The following is a 13,269-nucleotide window of genomic DNA, read 5'->3' on the forward strand; positions in this document are numbered from 1 at the left end:
GATGTGGCCATTCTTGGGAATTGCTGTCTCTGAAGTGGACTGTTGGTGTGTGTCGATGTTTGGGTGTGAGGACCAATGTGTGCAAAGCACAAGCTTAGGGGTGGGGAGTTGAAGGACAGCCTTTCCCTGTCTGGTTCACCCAAGTAAGTGGCCCTTCCCTGTCTGCTTTCAGCTATAGAGGTCCTAGGGCATCTTAGAGGAACAGGGCCTGCAGTGGCTGAGTGGGCGTGCCTACGCTTCTTTCATGCCAGGTTCTCAAGCTGGCTCCACATCCCGGGCCCAGTGCACAATTCCTGGGAGAGAGGCTGAGATTCTTCCCTGCTTGGCGTTGGACTATTCCCCCCACCATGGTGGGCAGCATCAAGCTCAGTGCTTAAAATGGTGCCATCCCTGTTCATGCAGAGATAGCACGCTGCATGTTAAAATATACACAGAGCAAGGTGCATGCATTTATTAGACTTTTCCTCTTCACAAAAATAAAGAGGAATTGTGGAACCCAAATGAACCTATTGGATTCTGAGTGTATTTACTAAGCCAACAAATATAAATTCATTGATTCAAAGCATATTCTATGGCAAGTACCATTTTCAATTCTTTGAGAGACAGCAAGAGTGGCACATAGTGGCCGTAAGGTGAATGTGAGATGAAGCCACGTAAGAGAAGTACAGGACATGGTTTCCACAAACCTCAAATCCCAGTTGGAGGAAATGACATACACACAAAACCAAAGAGAAACATTGTATTTTAAAGTAGGGCAAACACTGGAGGGGACATAACATTGTGGAGTAGCAGCCCTCAGCAGAGATTTAGTGAGTGTAGGTTAAATCTTGAGGAACACTTGGAAGGAACTGCAGAAATAAATTGGGAGAGATTAGGAGGGGCCTATTCTAGGCAGAGATTTCTGTGAAGGGTGTGGTAATGAAAATGGCCTGTGGCAGGAAGAACAGTAGGAACTACAGAGGAATGCAGCAGTTCCGAAGCTACTGGAGAGCTGGTGTGCAGAGCTGACGGGGACACAACCTCCCACACGTGGGCGACTCCGGTGGACTAAGAGAGGGTGTCTTTGGACCTAGTCAGGATAGGGCTGTCTCACAGATGGCCTTGGGTAGTGTCACGCTCGTCCATGTGAAGAGACCACCAAACAGGCTTTGCGTGAGCACCATGGCTGTTTATTTCACCTGGGTGCAGGCGGGCTGAGTCCAAAAAGAGAGTCAGCAAAGGGAGGTAAGTGTGGGGCCGTTTTATAGGATTTGGGTAGGTAAAGGAAAATTGCAGTCAAAGGGGGTTGTTCTCTGGTGGGCAGGAGTGGGGGTCACAAGGTGCTCAGTGGGGGAGTTTTTGAGCCAGGATGAGCCAGGAAAAGGAATTTCACAAGATAATATCATCGCTTAAGGCAAGGACCGGCCATTTTCACTTCTTTTGTGGTGGAATGTCATCAGTTAAGGCGAGGCAGGGCATCTGCCCTTTTGTGATTCTTCAGTTACTTCAGGCCATCTGGGCATATACATGCAAGTCACAGGGGATGTGATGGCTTGGCTTGGGCTCAGAGGCCTGACAGGTAGTATTGGGAAGGAACAGTAAGATACTCAGTGCACACTTGTTGGACTGAATTGGAGACAAATCTAAAAGCAGTATATAGAATGAATCAAAAGAGTTTTAAATCTGTAGCTCTTATTTGAGAATATTAAATTCAGGTATTATTCTCCAAAAACAGAGGAAGTTTTTACTGGAACTAGAGTTGAATGGAGAAATATAAGAACTGATTCTAAAAATGTGATACTGTTCTAGGGGGCTGCGCCCCTCCCTCTTGCATTGGTGGGGAGGCAAGATGACAATAGGAAAATTATTAGCTTTGGGGTTGGGGAGTTCCCTGAGCCTCACCACGGGCCTATGAGGAGGTTTTCATGAGATGGGTTTTGCCAGACTCTTGGAGCAAAAGGGTAAACAGACAGGCTGTGGGAACCAGTCCAAGACCTGGGTGGAAGCCTGCACATCTCCTCTGGTGCAGAGAAGCTTTTGTTCTCCTGAGGGCTGGGCCCATGTTTTCTTCATCTGGCATGTCCCTAAGCCAAGATATTACAGACACCCTGGGAGGCAGCCACTCTGAAGACCTGTGTGGGGCCCATTAGAGCCTCAGCAGTGGCTCCTGGCATGCCCGGGAACAGCAAGACATCCTTTCAGCAACTCCAGTTTGTATCCGCAGCGTGAGAGCCGTTTTAATCTTCACTTTGCCTCCTCATGTTTCATTGTGTTTAGAACTGGGTGTTTTTCTGCCATTATTTGGCGATTTTCTTGCAAGGAAGCCATTTTATGAAAAATGCCTGATTATTGCTGCCAGAAAAATAATATCCCACAATTTGCTTTAAATGACATAATTTTAAAGTTAGTATTATTCAGACAAATGCAAACACTTTCAGTAATTACTCTGCATTTAATCACCACAAATCAGGTTCTCCCCATGTCCCTTTTCTCTCAGTGTGCACTAATGGAGTGTTTTAAAGAGGTAAATACTAAAAAGGGTCTTAGAGGGAAGGTATTTACCCTTTTCCACCATGTCTTGCAGGAAGCCTGATCCATTTCAGTGGAAACCAGTTGATGATCAGTGATCCTGGGTAAATATTTATGCTGTTAGGGCCCAAGAGCTGGTCAAGGGACATCACACATTTCCTCCAAGTGGTGAGGCAGAGAGAATCAAACCTTGGGAAATGATGGATCCCGAAGCAAGATAGTGAGCTGCATTAGGGGTTTTTGTGAGTTGAATACTCCCTTTGCAAAGATGAAAAGTCCAACCATCAGTGGAAACTTTTTGATGGGAACAGGCCTCAGAGCTTTGCTCACTCAGAGGATGTTTGGCGCCTCTGAGAGTTTAAGTGGATTCTGTGCTCAGTGGGGGTGTGTGGCATAAAGGTTCTCACCAGCTCTCTGAAAGGACTAAATGAATGTTTCTGATGTGCCAGTATCCGGGAAAGTAAATTCGATCCTTCCCAGGTACTCAGCTCAGACTCTAACATTTGTGGACAGAGTAATCACAGCTAAGTATAAAGATCTGGCAGCACCTTCTTACATGAGCCAGCAGCAGCCAGAAACTTGTTGCTAGAAGCTTAGAAAGATATTGCCGTCATACGAATCTCCAAGGAACTTTCACCACTCCCTTTATGAAGCAAGGATACAAAACTCATTATAGGGGATTGTTCTTTCATCTACATTGTCCCTAGGGGAGATGATAATCTTTGATGACCAAAATGCCAGCTGGATATTAATTACAATCCATGAGATTTCTGAATTGCTGAAATGAGGATGCTAGCTTTCCTCTGCTTTCCAGAGAGGAGATTCCATTCACATTTATTTAGCACCTACTAAGTCCAGGCAGCATGATTGGCCCTTTCCATGGGTCCTCCCAGGTGTGGGCTATGCATGTGGTTGTTTTGAATGGTGCTACTGCTTCAGAGCCCTGTCTGTAAGGGCAGTGTCCATTTAGATGGGACTGTAATACCCAGGGTTCGCTATGGATAAGGCCTAATGGAACCCTGGATTCCTGTGTGCACGCTATTCTCTGTCAAGGGGCATAAAGACAGCAAAGCATTTAGCTTGCTAGTAGCTCTCCTTTCAGCAGGTTAAACAATTTTTTTCCTCACATGTGGTTTACAGACCACTTGCATTAGAATCACCTGCTTGTCAAATGTACACCTATTGATTGAAATCTCTGGGAGGAGAGCCTGGGGACCTGTACTCTTAACAAGTTCTGAGGTAAATTTTATGCATCCTAAAGTTTGGGAACCAATGGCTTAAAGGATAAAATTCAAATTTCTAGCCAAGGTAGGTGCCCTTTCACACCCTGACCTCAGCTCATCTTTCTGGCCTTCTCTCCAGGGTTCTGGGCTTCTCCTGGTCTCCTCCACCACAGGATGCTGTTGTTCCTGCTTTTCCTTCCACCTCTCATGCCCTTTCTTCTTTCTCCATTGATCAGTTTCTATTTGTCCTGCAGGCTCTGATGAAATGTTAGCATCCTGGTGAAGCTTTCCACACAACTGGAGGAAGAGTTTCTCACTCCATTCTGGTCTTCCTCCGTGGCTCTTTCTGGCTGTGGGCGCCTCAGGGTAGAGGCTGGGTTTTGGCACAGTGGACATTGCCCCTCAAATCCCACCATGGTGGAAACTGCTGACTCTACTAGTATGAGGATGCTGGAAATATTGGCAAATTGCCAGTATTATTCATTTTTAGCAAAGAAAATAAAATTGTTCTGTTAGTTTGGTGCCCATTCTGAGGCAGGAGAATAGGGAATTAGGGTAACCAAAGGTTAAGGCATAAGCAAAAGAACAGCAGGTGCAGGCAGTTCTAAGCAAGATTAGGCAGCATCCAGGCACATCCTCGCTCCTGTGATAACTAGACAGAGTTTCCACAGAGTCCTAGAGAGAAGGTATTTACCCTTTTCCATCACGTCTCATAGGAAGCCTGATCCATTTCAGCAGAAATCAGTTGACTATCAGTGATCGTGGGTAAATATTTATGCTGTTAAGGCCCAAGAGCTGATCGAGGGACATCAAACATTCCTTCCAATTAGCCTCTGATTGACTGTGGGCCAAGTCTCCACTTCAGCCTCTGATTGGTCGCAGGCCAATCCTTCATAGGGTGTAATTGGAGGCCTCTAAAGGGCACCTAGGAGTGTTACCAAACTTTTGCAGCTTGATAAAAACCCTAATAGGGGAGGCTCTTGGGCCACCTGCTCCAGCCTGCCCCACTCTGTGGATTGTACCTTTGCTTCTTTAATAAATCAGTGCTTTCTTTACTTCATTCTGTTTGTCTTTCATTGCTCATTCTTTTGTTGCTTTGTTTGTGCATTTTGTTCAATTCTTTGTTCCCTATGCCAAAGAAGCCCAGACAACTCACAGTCAAGACCTTCCATCTGATAACAATTCCACCTGGGTTTCTGAGGAAAAGGGACATGCTGAGAGCTGAGTTTTCTAAGGGAACTTAGGGAATGGAGGAGTTCCACAGCAGGGCACCATTTGCAGAACTAACTTTTCTCCCATCCTCCTTCCCTTTTTCACGTTTGTCATAAGCAGTATTAATAACTGCTCTTGGATAGCAAGGCCACCAAGAGGAAGCATTAAATAAACACTAATTGAACAAACTAGAACCACAAGGACAAAATATACTTGTAAATTCAAAAATCTTAGTTCAGGCTCATAGAGCAAAAGGAAGAGCCAGGGTCTTAGGTCCTCTTGAAGAGAACAGTGATGGTACACGTGTCCTGTCCCATTGCACCTCATGGCATGATAGCGTGTGACTTTTTGAGAGATCTGTTACATCTGTATCTAGAATCAATCTAATGTGCCAATTTTATTACCTATTTTATCTAGAACAGGGGTCTTTACAAGGATCCAAGGATGTACCTGAAGGGATCCTTGTGCCCTTGAAATTATTTATAAAATTTGGCATGAACTTGTATACATATTTCTGAGGAAACACCCATTTTTTTCATCTGTTTTAAAAGGGCCTATAAACTTGAAAATTTATAAGAATGCTCTAGAATCCCCCAGTTCTGGAGTTTCATTCTTCAGCAGCCATGAGAAGGGGCTTCAGAGACAGGCTTCTGGGTTCAGATTCTGTCTTTGCCTATTTATTCACCATGTGACCCCAGGCAAGTTATTCATGCTCTCTGAGCCTTAGTTTCTTTGGCTGTATAATGGGATGATAATGTTACTTTACAGAATTGTGAGATTAAATGAATCCATGCATGTGAGGTGCTTAGGACAATGCTTATATTATGCAGTCAATAAATGTCAGCTGTGTTCATATTATTGCTATTTTTATTATTTTATTATTAACATCTAGTGAGTCTTGAGTCTCTGACAGACCTTTGTTTACCTACTCTCCTTGCAGATCTCTGCCTCCTTTATCCCCTAGCTCGTTGCCCTATCCTTTGGTCTATCAGTTTAGGGATAGATGAATAACTCCTGTGTCTTGCATTGAAATACCCATGGTACTCTTGTATTAACAAGATTCTTTAGTAGCATTCTTATAAATTTTCAAGTTTATAGGCCCTTTAGTAGGTAGTAATATTCAGATCTATTCCTACTTTGCTACTCCTAATCAATGATACTCTGTATTCTCCATTAATGTGCTCTGCATAAATAACATTTTGCATAATTTTGCATTTTCTGCGTAATTCTATTTTGCTGCATAACAATGTGTCAGTTCATTTTCCCCTTTCTGTGCCCTGGAAAGAAAGTCATCTGACATGACTGGCAATCTCACAAGTGTTTGCTCATTAACATTACATCTTTGAAACATTCCCCAGAGGTATGCTAACAGGCAACAAGCAAAACAACAAAAAAGAAAATCAAGGGAGAAAAAAATATACATTACTGCAAAACAGATTTGTAGCCTTCAGTGCTTACCAGTCACTCTGCTGCTCAGCCTCCAAGTTGTTAATTGTCTGTAATTATGAAGTGCTGAACTATGAATGGTCCTGACTTGAAGCTGGGAACGCAGAATAAGACTGTATTCAAATGATGCATTGATCCATGAAGAGTGATATGCTGTTTACAGTCTCAATGAGTCATTTCCCTCATAGTTTTATAATTCTGCAGATAATATTTTTAGTTGTAGAGAAACTTCAAGAAAAATGTTGCAGACTAGGAACATGTTCCGTATCAGGGGTTTAGGGAATTGAATAAAAATAATATCTGTTTCATTAGCTTATACCTCAGGACAGAGGATTTTCATTTTGATAATTTGGACCTAAATCTTTTCACAAATATTATGCAAACACTCTTTACAGCAAATGCGGAGGATGCTTGGGAACTATAAGAAGAACTAGGAAAGAACAAACAGCTTTAAATGTGAAAGGCTGTGAACTCTTAGAGGAGGAGAGGACATTTTGAGTTGCCCTCTAAACCAGTCTCGATAGTTTTGTAGTATGGAGGTTTTGAAAGCTGCTATGATGGTTTCTTTTGAACTGTAGGTAAGCTTGAAAGCAATTTAGAGCCAATTAAGAATCTGAATAATGATAATTGACATCAATTCATTTAGCTGTTGTTTATTGTACTTTCTAAGTCTGGAAAAAGTATTCTTTAGACTGAATCACACTAGAGAACGTTTCTAATCATAAGATGAGTGTAGGTGGTCTGTAGGAGACTTTGGGCTTTTATGTTGTTTATAAGTATTGACATATTGGTTTCTAGAGTCAGAAGTTCAAGCTCTACCACTAACTAACTATATAGCTTTGGTCAAGCTTCAATTGCCTTAGTCTGCAAAAGGAATCTAACAATAGGTTTTCCTCCTATCTTATGGAAATGTTCAAAGGATCAAATGAGATATTGACTGTGAAAGTGGTTTGTAGACTGTAGTGTTCCAAAATTATTGGCTATTACTATGGACCTTTTTCTCCTCCACAGCTGTATAAATTTTCATCCCACCGCTGTAACAGCTGTCATTTTTTTGGTGCTAGAAATGGTTAGACACTTAACATATATAGTCTAAGTCAATTCTTGGAATAATTCTATGAGACAGGTGCCATGATGTCCCCCCTTTACAAATGAGGAAATCGAGGCTCAGAAAGTCACTTGTTCAAGTCACACAGCTAGAAAGAGGGTGGGGTAGGGATGAGGAATGGCAAGTTTCTCTGACAATTTAGCTGTATTGATGAGTGTAAATATAAGTAATTCAAAAATCTAAGTTGTTGGAACTCAATTATTTTGAGCCTTAAAGGAATGTCATCATAGGGCCTGAGTCACACGACAGGCTGTTGTAACCTAGGCAGGTGTAGCCTTTCTTTCTCTGATTATAGATTAGTCTTCTTCCTTACTTAAATGTTGTAAATTACTAAAATGTTGTAAATGACTAAAGAGTGCCAGAGAAGACCACTTTCTGCTTCACTGTTGATTTTCATTATAGATGATCGCTTATCTTCCCTCTTACTTTTCTTACACAAAGACCTCATTGCTATCACATTGTCTTAGTGTGGAATGTTAAATATCTTCTTTTTAAATTGAAAAGGAAATAAAAACAAGCTGTATGGGAAGAAGTGCAACCAATTAAATTACTGTAATTCATAAATTAGCCTTGTATAGAAAATGTTATAATCCTACTAAAATTCTTTGTTTTCTTCCTATATAAACAAGAACTTAACTGTTAATGTCAGAGCACCGACCCCTTTTCTCTGGAGTGTGTGTCTCCCAGATGGCTATTTCCAGCTTTTTGTTTGAATAAACTCTTTAAACTGGATTCTTATCCTTTCGTCTATTTCAGTTGAACTTGAATTAGTAACTTACTGGGAAATCCATGCTTAATAGAAATAATAATGCTTCAAATCTGCCATAGTTCTGAAGATGGATTTCTACCTTTGGTTGAATTATTTTTTGTAAGACAGATTATAAACCATATGCTTTGGCAAACAAGATATACTTTAGTTTTGTGATGCTCAGATAATCACTTGAGAAGCTTGTGAAATCGTCAGATTCTAGGGCCACTGATCTGAGATTCTAAGTAATGAGGTCTGACGAGGGGCATTGAAATATGTCTTTTGAGTGAATTCTCCCAGGGAATGGGGTGATTGAGAAACCTATGCTAAGAAACATTGAGAGTCTGATTGTTTGAGGGTCTTGGGAGCAGAATTTGTTTCTTTGCACAAAGTTTTTCACTATTTCCATTTTTTTTCAGTTAAATAAGAGTTGTGTGGCTTCCTAAAACAGTATAGGCTCATTCAGGTGTGGCTAACACTGAAAGGCATTAAGGAAACAAACAAAAACCTATGCTAGTTTTTTTTTTTTTTTCTTTCAGCCTTGCAGAAAAGAACCTATGCTAGTTTTTTTTTTTTTTCTTTCAGCCTTGCAGAAAAGTGATAATTGCCACAAAAAAAATAAAGTAATGAAAAATTAGAACTGGTTTGAATTTTTGAGTCTCAAAAATGCACTAATTTTTTCCAGAAGATTTCAGAATCATTAAGTAGGATGAATCATAAAGGGTGTTATTAGGGAGATTTTTGAAAATTTTCCTTTTATAAGCAAAGGATATCAACAAAGGCTTCAAAAGTGAAGAAATATATTTGGAAGCATCTTCAACTCCAATAGTAATCAAGGAAATAGCAATTAAAGTCACAATATATTATTTTTTAACCAAATACATTGGCAGATATTTTGAAAAGTGACAAAACTGTAGGTGACAGTAGTGTAAGCACCATTTTAAACATTTCACTTCATTAATTTAATCAGCACAATGACCTTATTAGGTATATACTATTATCTCCATTTTATAGATAAGGAAACTGAGACATATAGGTGACATAGAACCTTTTATGGTAGTGGGAGTAAAAATTGGTATTATCTTTCCATTGGAATTTGATGATATGTTCAGGAGTCTTGAAAACGTTTACCTGCTTTACTTTGTAATTCCACTTCTAGAAATTTATTATATGAAAACAATTAGAGATTCACACAAAAATCTATTTACAAGGATGTTCTAGTAGCTTTATATAGAATACAAGAATTGGAAATAATCTATTCATTTTACAAGAGAGAAATTACCAAATAATTGATAGTGTACGTTTAGGATGGAACATAAACGGCCATTAAAAATCATGGTGTTTGCATGTTCTCATTTGTAAGTGGGAGCTAAGCTATGGGTATGCAAAGGCATACAGAGTGGTATAAAGGGCATTAGAGACTCAGAAGTGGGGAGAGTGGGAGGGAGATGAGGGATGAAAAACTACCTACTAAGGTACAATGTACAATACAGGGTGAAGGGTACAGTAAAATCCCAGGCTTCACCACTATATAATTCATCCGTATAACCAAAAACCACTTGTATGCCTAAAGCTATTGAAATAAAAAAATTGTGGTTTAGAAAATTATTTAAAGTCATGGGAATATGTTCACAAGTAATGTTCACAACTTTTTAAGGTAAAAAGAACTCAAAACCACATGCACAGGATTACTCTAATGTTATAAAATGTTAATATAAAACATTTGCATGGCTGTCATTCTAAGACCTCTGTAGGCCATACACACTTTTTTTTTTGCATCACATCGGACATAAAACCATCATCTTCGTCATTATCTAATGACATTAATCCCTACTCAATGTCTTCAAGTTAAGGAAATATAGCATCAAGTTAAAGAAACAAGGCTAGGGGCCCCACGCAGTGGCTCACACCTGTAATCCCAGCACTTTGGGAGGCAGGTGGATTGTCTGAGCTCAGGAGTTTGCAACCAGCGTGGGCAACACGGTGAAACCCTGTTTCTACTAAAGTACAAAAAAATTAGCCGGGTGTGGTGGCGCGCGCCTGTAGTCCCAGCTACTCGGGAGGCTGAGGCAGAAGAATTGCTTGAACCTGGGAGGCAGAGGTTCCAGTGAGCCGAGATCTCGCCACTGCACTCCAGCCTGGGTGACATAGCAGGATTCCATCTCAAAAAAAAAAAAAAAAAAGAAGCAAGCTAGATCTGCTAATGAGTTGTTCTAAGCCTCTCTTGCCCATGCCTCCTCTGCTGGTGGGCCTGTGATGGGGACAGAGTGTTCCTTTTGTTAGATGACCTGGTCGGAGGACACCATCATATACACTAGGACAAGGTGCTGCCTTCCCAGAACTGTGGCAGAGGCTTGCGCTTGTTCGTTTTGGAGCTGGGTTGGCTTGCTGAGCTGGAGTGGGTAAAATGCAGACTTACGTGGTGCTGCGCTTATACTTGTCATGACTGCCACCTTTCTTTTTTTTTTTTCTTTTTTTTTTTTATTATACTTTAAGTTCTAGGGTACATGTGCATAATGTGCAGGTTTGTTACATATGTATACTTGTGCCATGTTGGTGTGCTGCACCCACCAACTCGTCAGCACCCATCAATTCGTCATTTATATCAGGTATAACTCCCAATGCAATCCCTCCCCCCTCCCCCCTCCCCATGATAGCCCCGATGTGTGATGTTCCCCTTCCCGAGTCCAAGTGATGTCATTGTTCAGTTCCACCTATGAGTGAGAACATGCGGTGTTTGGTATGTTCTGTGATAGTTGCTAAGAATGATGGTTTCCAGCTGCATCCATGTCCCTACAAAGGACGTAAACTCATCCTTTTTTATGGCTGCATAATATTCCATGGTGTATATGTGCCACATTTTCTTAATCCAGTCTGTCACAGATGGACATTTGGGTTGATTTCAAGTCTTTGCTATTGTGAATAGTGCCGCAATGAACATACGTGTGCATGTGTCTTTATAGCAGCATGATTTATAATCCTTTGGGTATATACCCAGTAGTGGGATGGCTGGGTCATATGGTACATCTAGTTCTAGATCCTTGAGGAATCACCATACTGTTTTCCATAATGGTTGAACTAGTTTACAATCCCACCAACAGTGTAAAAGTGTTCCTATTTCTCCACATCCTCTCCAACACCTGTTGTTTCCTGACTTTTGAATGCTTGCCATTCTAACTGGTGTGAGATGGTATCTCGTTGTGGTTTTGATTTGCATTTCTCTGATGGCCAGTGATGATGAGCATTTTTTCATGTGTCTGTTGGCTGTATGAATGTCTTCTTTTGAGAAATGTCTGTTCATATCCTTTGCCCACTTTTTGATGGGGTTGTTTGTTTTTTCTTGTAAATTTGTTTGAGTTCTTTGTAGGTCTGGATATTAGCCCTTTGTCAGATGAGTAGATTGCAAAAATTTTCTCCCATTCTGTAGGTTGCCTGTTCACTCTGATGGTAGTTTCTTTGCTGTGCAGAAGCTCTTTAGTTTAATTAGATCCCATTTGTCAATTTTGGCTTTTGCTGCCGTTGCTTTTGGTGTTTTAGACATGAAGCCCTTGCCCATGCCTATGTCCTGAATGGTACTACCTAGGTTTTCTTCTAGGGTTTTTATGGTATTAGGTCTAACATTTAAGTCTCTAATCCATCTTGAATTAATTTTCGTGTAAGGAGTAAGGAAAGGATCCAGTTTCAGCTTTCTACTTATGGCTAGCCAATTTTCCCAGCACCATTTATAAATAGGGAATTCTTTCCCCATTTCTTGTTTCTCTCAGGTTTGTCAAAGATCAGATGGCTGTAGATGTGAGGTATTATTTCTGAGGACTCTGTTCTGTTCCATTGGTCTATATCTCTGTTTTGGTACCAGTACCATGCTGTTTTGGTTACTGTAGCCTTGTAGTATAGTTTGAAGTCAGGTAGCGTGATGCCTCCAGCTTTGTTCTTATGACTTAGGATTGTCTTGGCAATGCGGGCTCTTTTTTGGTTCCATATGAACTTTAAAGCAGTTTTTTCCAATTCTGTGAAGAAACTCATTGGTAGCTTGATGGGGATGGCATTGAATCTATAAATAACCTTGGGCAGTATGGCCATTTTCACGATATTGATTCTTCTATCCATGAACATGGTATGTTCTTCCATTTGTTAGTGACCTCTTTTATTTCACTGAGCAGTGGTTGTAGTTCTCCTTGAAGAGGTCCTTTACATCCCTTGTAAGTTGGATTCCTAGGTATTTTATTCTCTTTGAAGCAATTGTGAATGGAAGTTCATTCATGATTTGGCTCTCTGTTTGTCTGTTACTGGTGTATAAGAATGCTTTTGATTTTTGCACATTAATTTTGTATCCTGAGACTTTGCTGAAGTTGCTTATCAGCTTAAGGAGATTTTGGGCTGAGACAATGGGGTTTTCTAAATATACAATCATGTCATCTGCAAACAGGGACAATTAGACTTCTTCTTTTCCTAACTGGACACCCTTTATTTCTTTCTCTTTCCTGATTGCCCTAGCCAGAACTTCCAACACTATGTTGAATAGGAGTGGTGAGAGAGGGCATCCCTGTCTTGTGCCAGTTTTCAAAGGGAATGCTTCCAGTTTTTGCCCATTCAGTATGATATTGGCTGTGGGTTTGTCATAAATAGCTCTTATTATTTTGAGGTACGTTCCATCAATACCGAATTTATTGAGCATTTTTAGCATGAAGGGCTGTTGAATTTTGTCAAAAGCCTTTTCTGCATCTATTGAGATAATCATGTGGTTCTTGTCTTTGGTTCTGTTTATATGCTGGATTACGTTTATTGATTTGCGAATGTTGAACCAGCCTTGCATCCCAGGGATGAAGCCCACTTGATCATGGTGGATAAGCTTTTTGATGTGCTGCTGAATCCGGTTTGCCAGTATTTTATTGAGGATTTTTGCATCGATGTTCATCAGGGATATTGGTCTAAAATTCTCTTTTTTTGTTGTGTCTCTGCCAGGCTTTGGTATCAGGATGATGCTGGCCTCATAAAATGAGTTAGGGAGGATTCCCTCTTTTTCT

This window comes from Trachypithecus francoisi, unplaced genomic scaffold, assembly GCF_009764315.1.
Source record: "Trachypithecus francoisi isolate TF-2019V2 unplaced genomic scaffold, Tfra_2.0 Lachesis_group3, whole genome shotgun sequence".
Lineage (NCBI taxonomy): Eukaryota > Metazoa > Chordata > Mammalia > Primates > Cercopithecidae > Trachypithecus > Trachypithecus francoisi.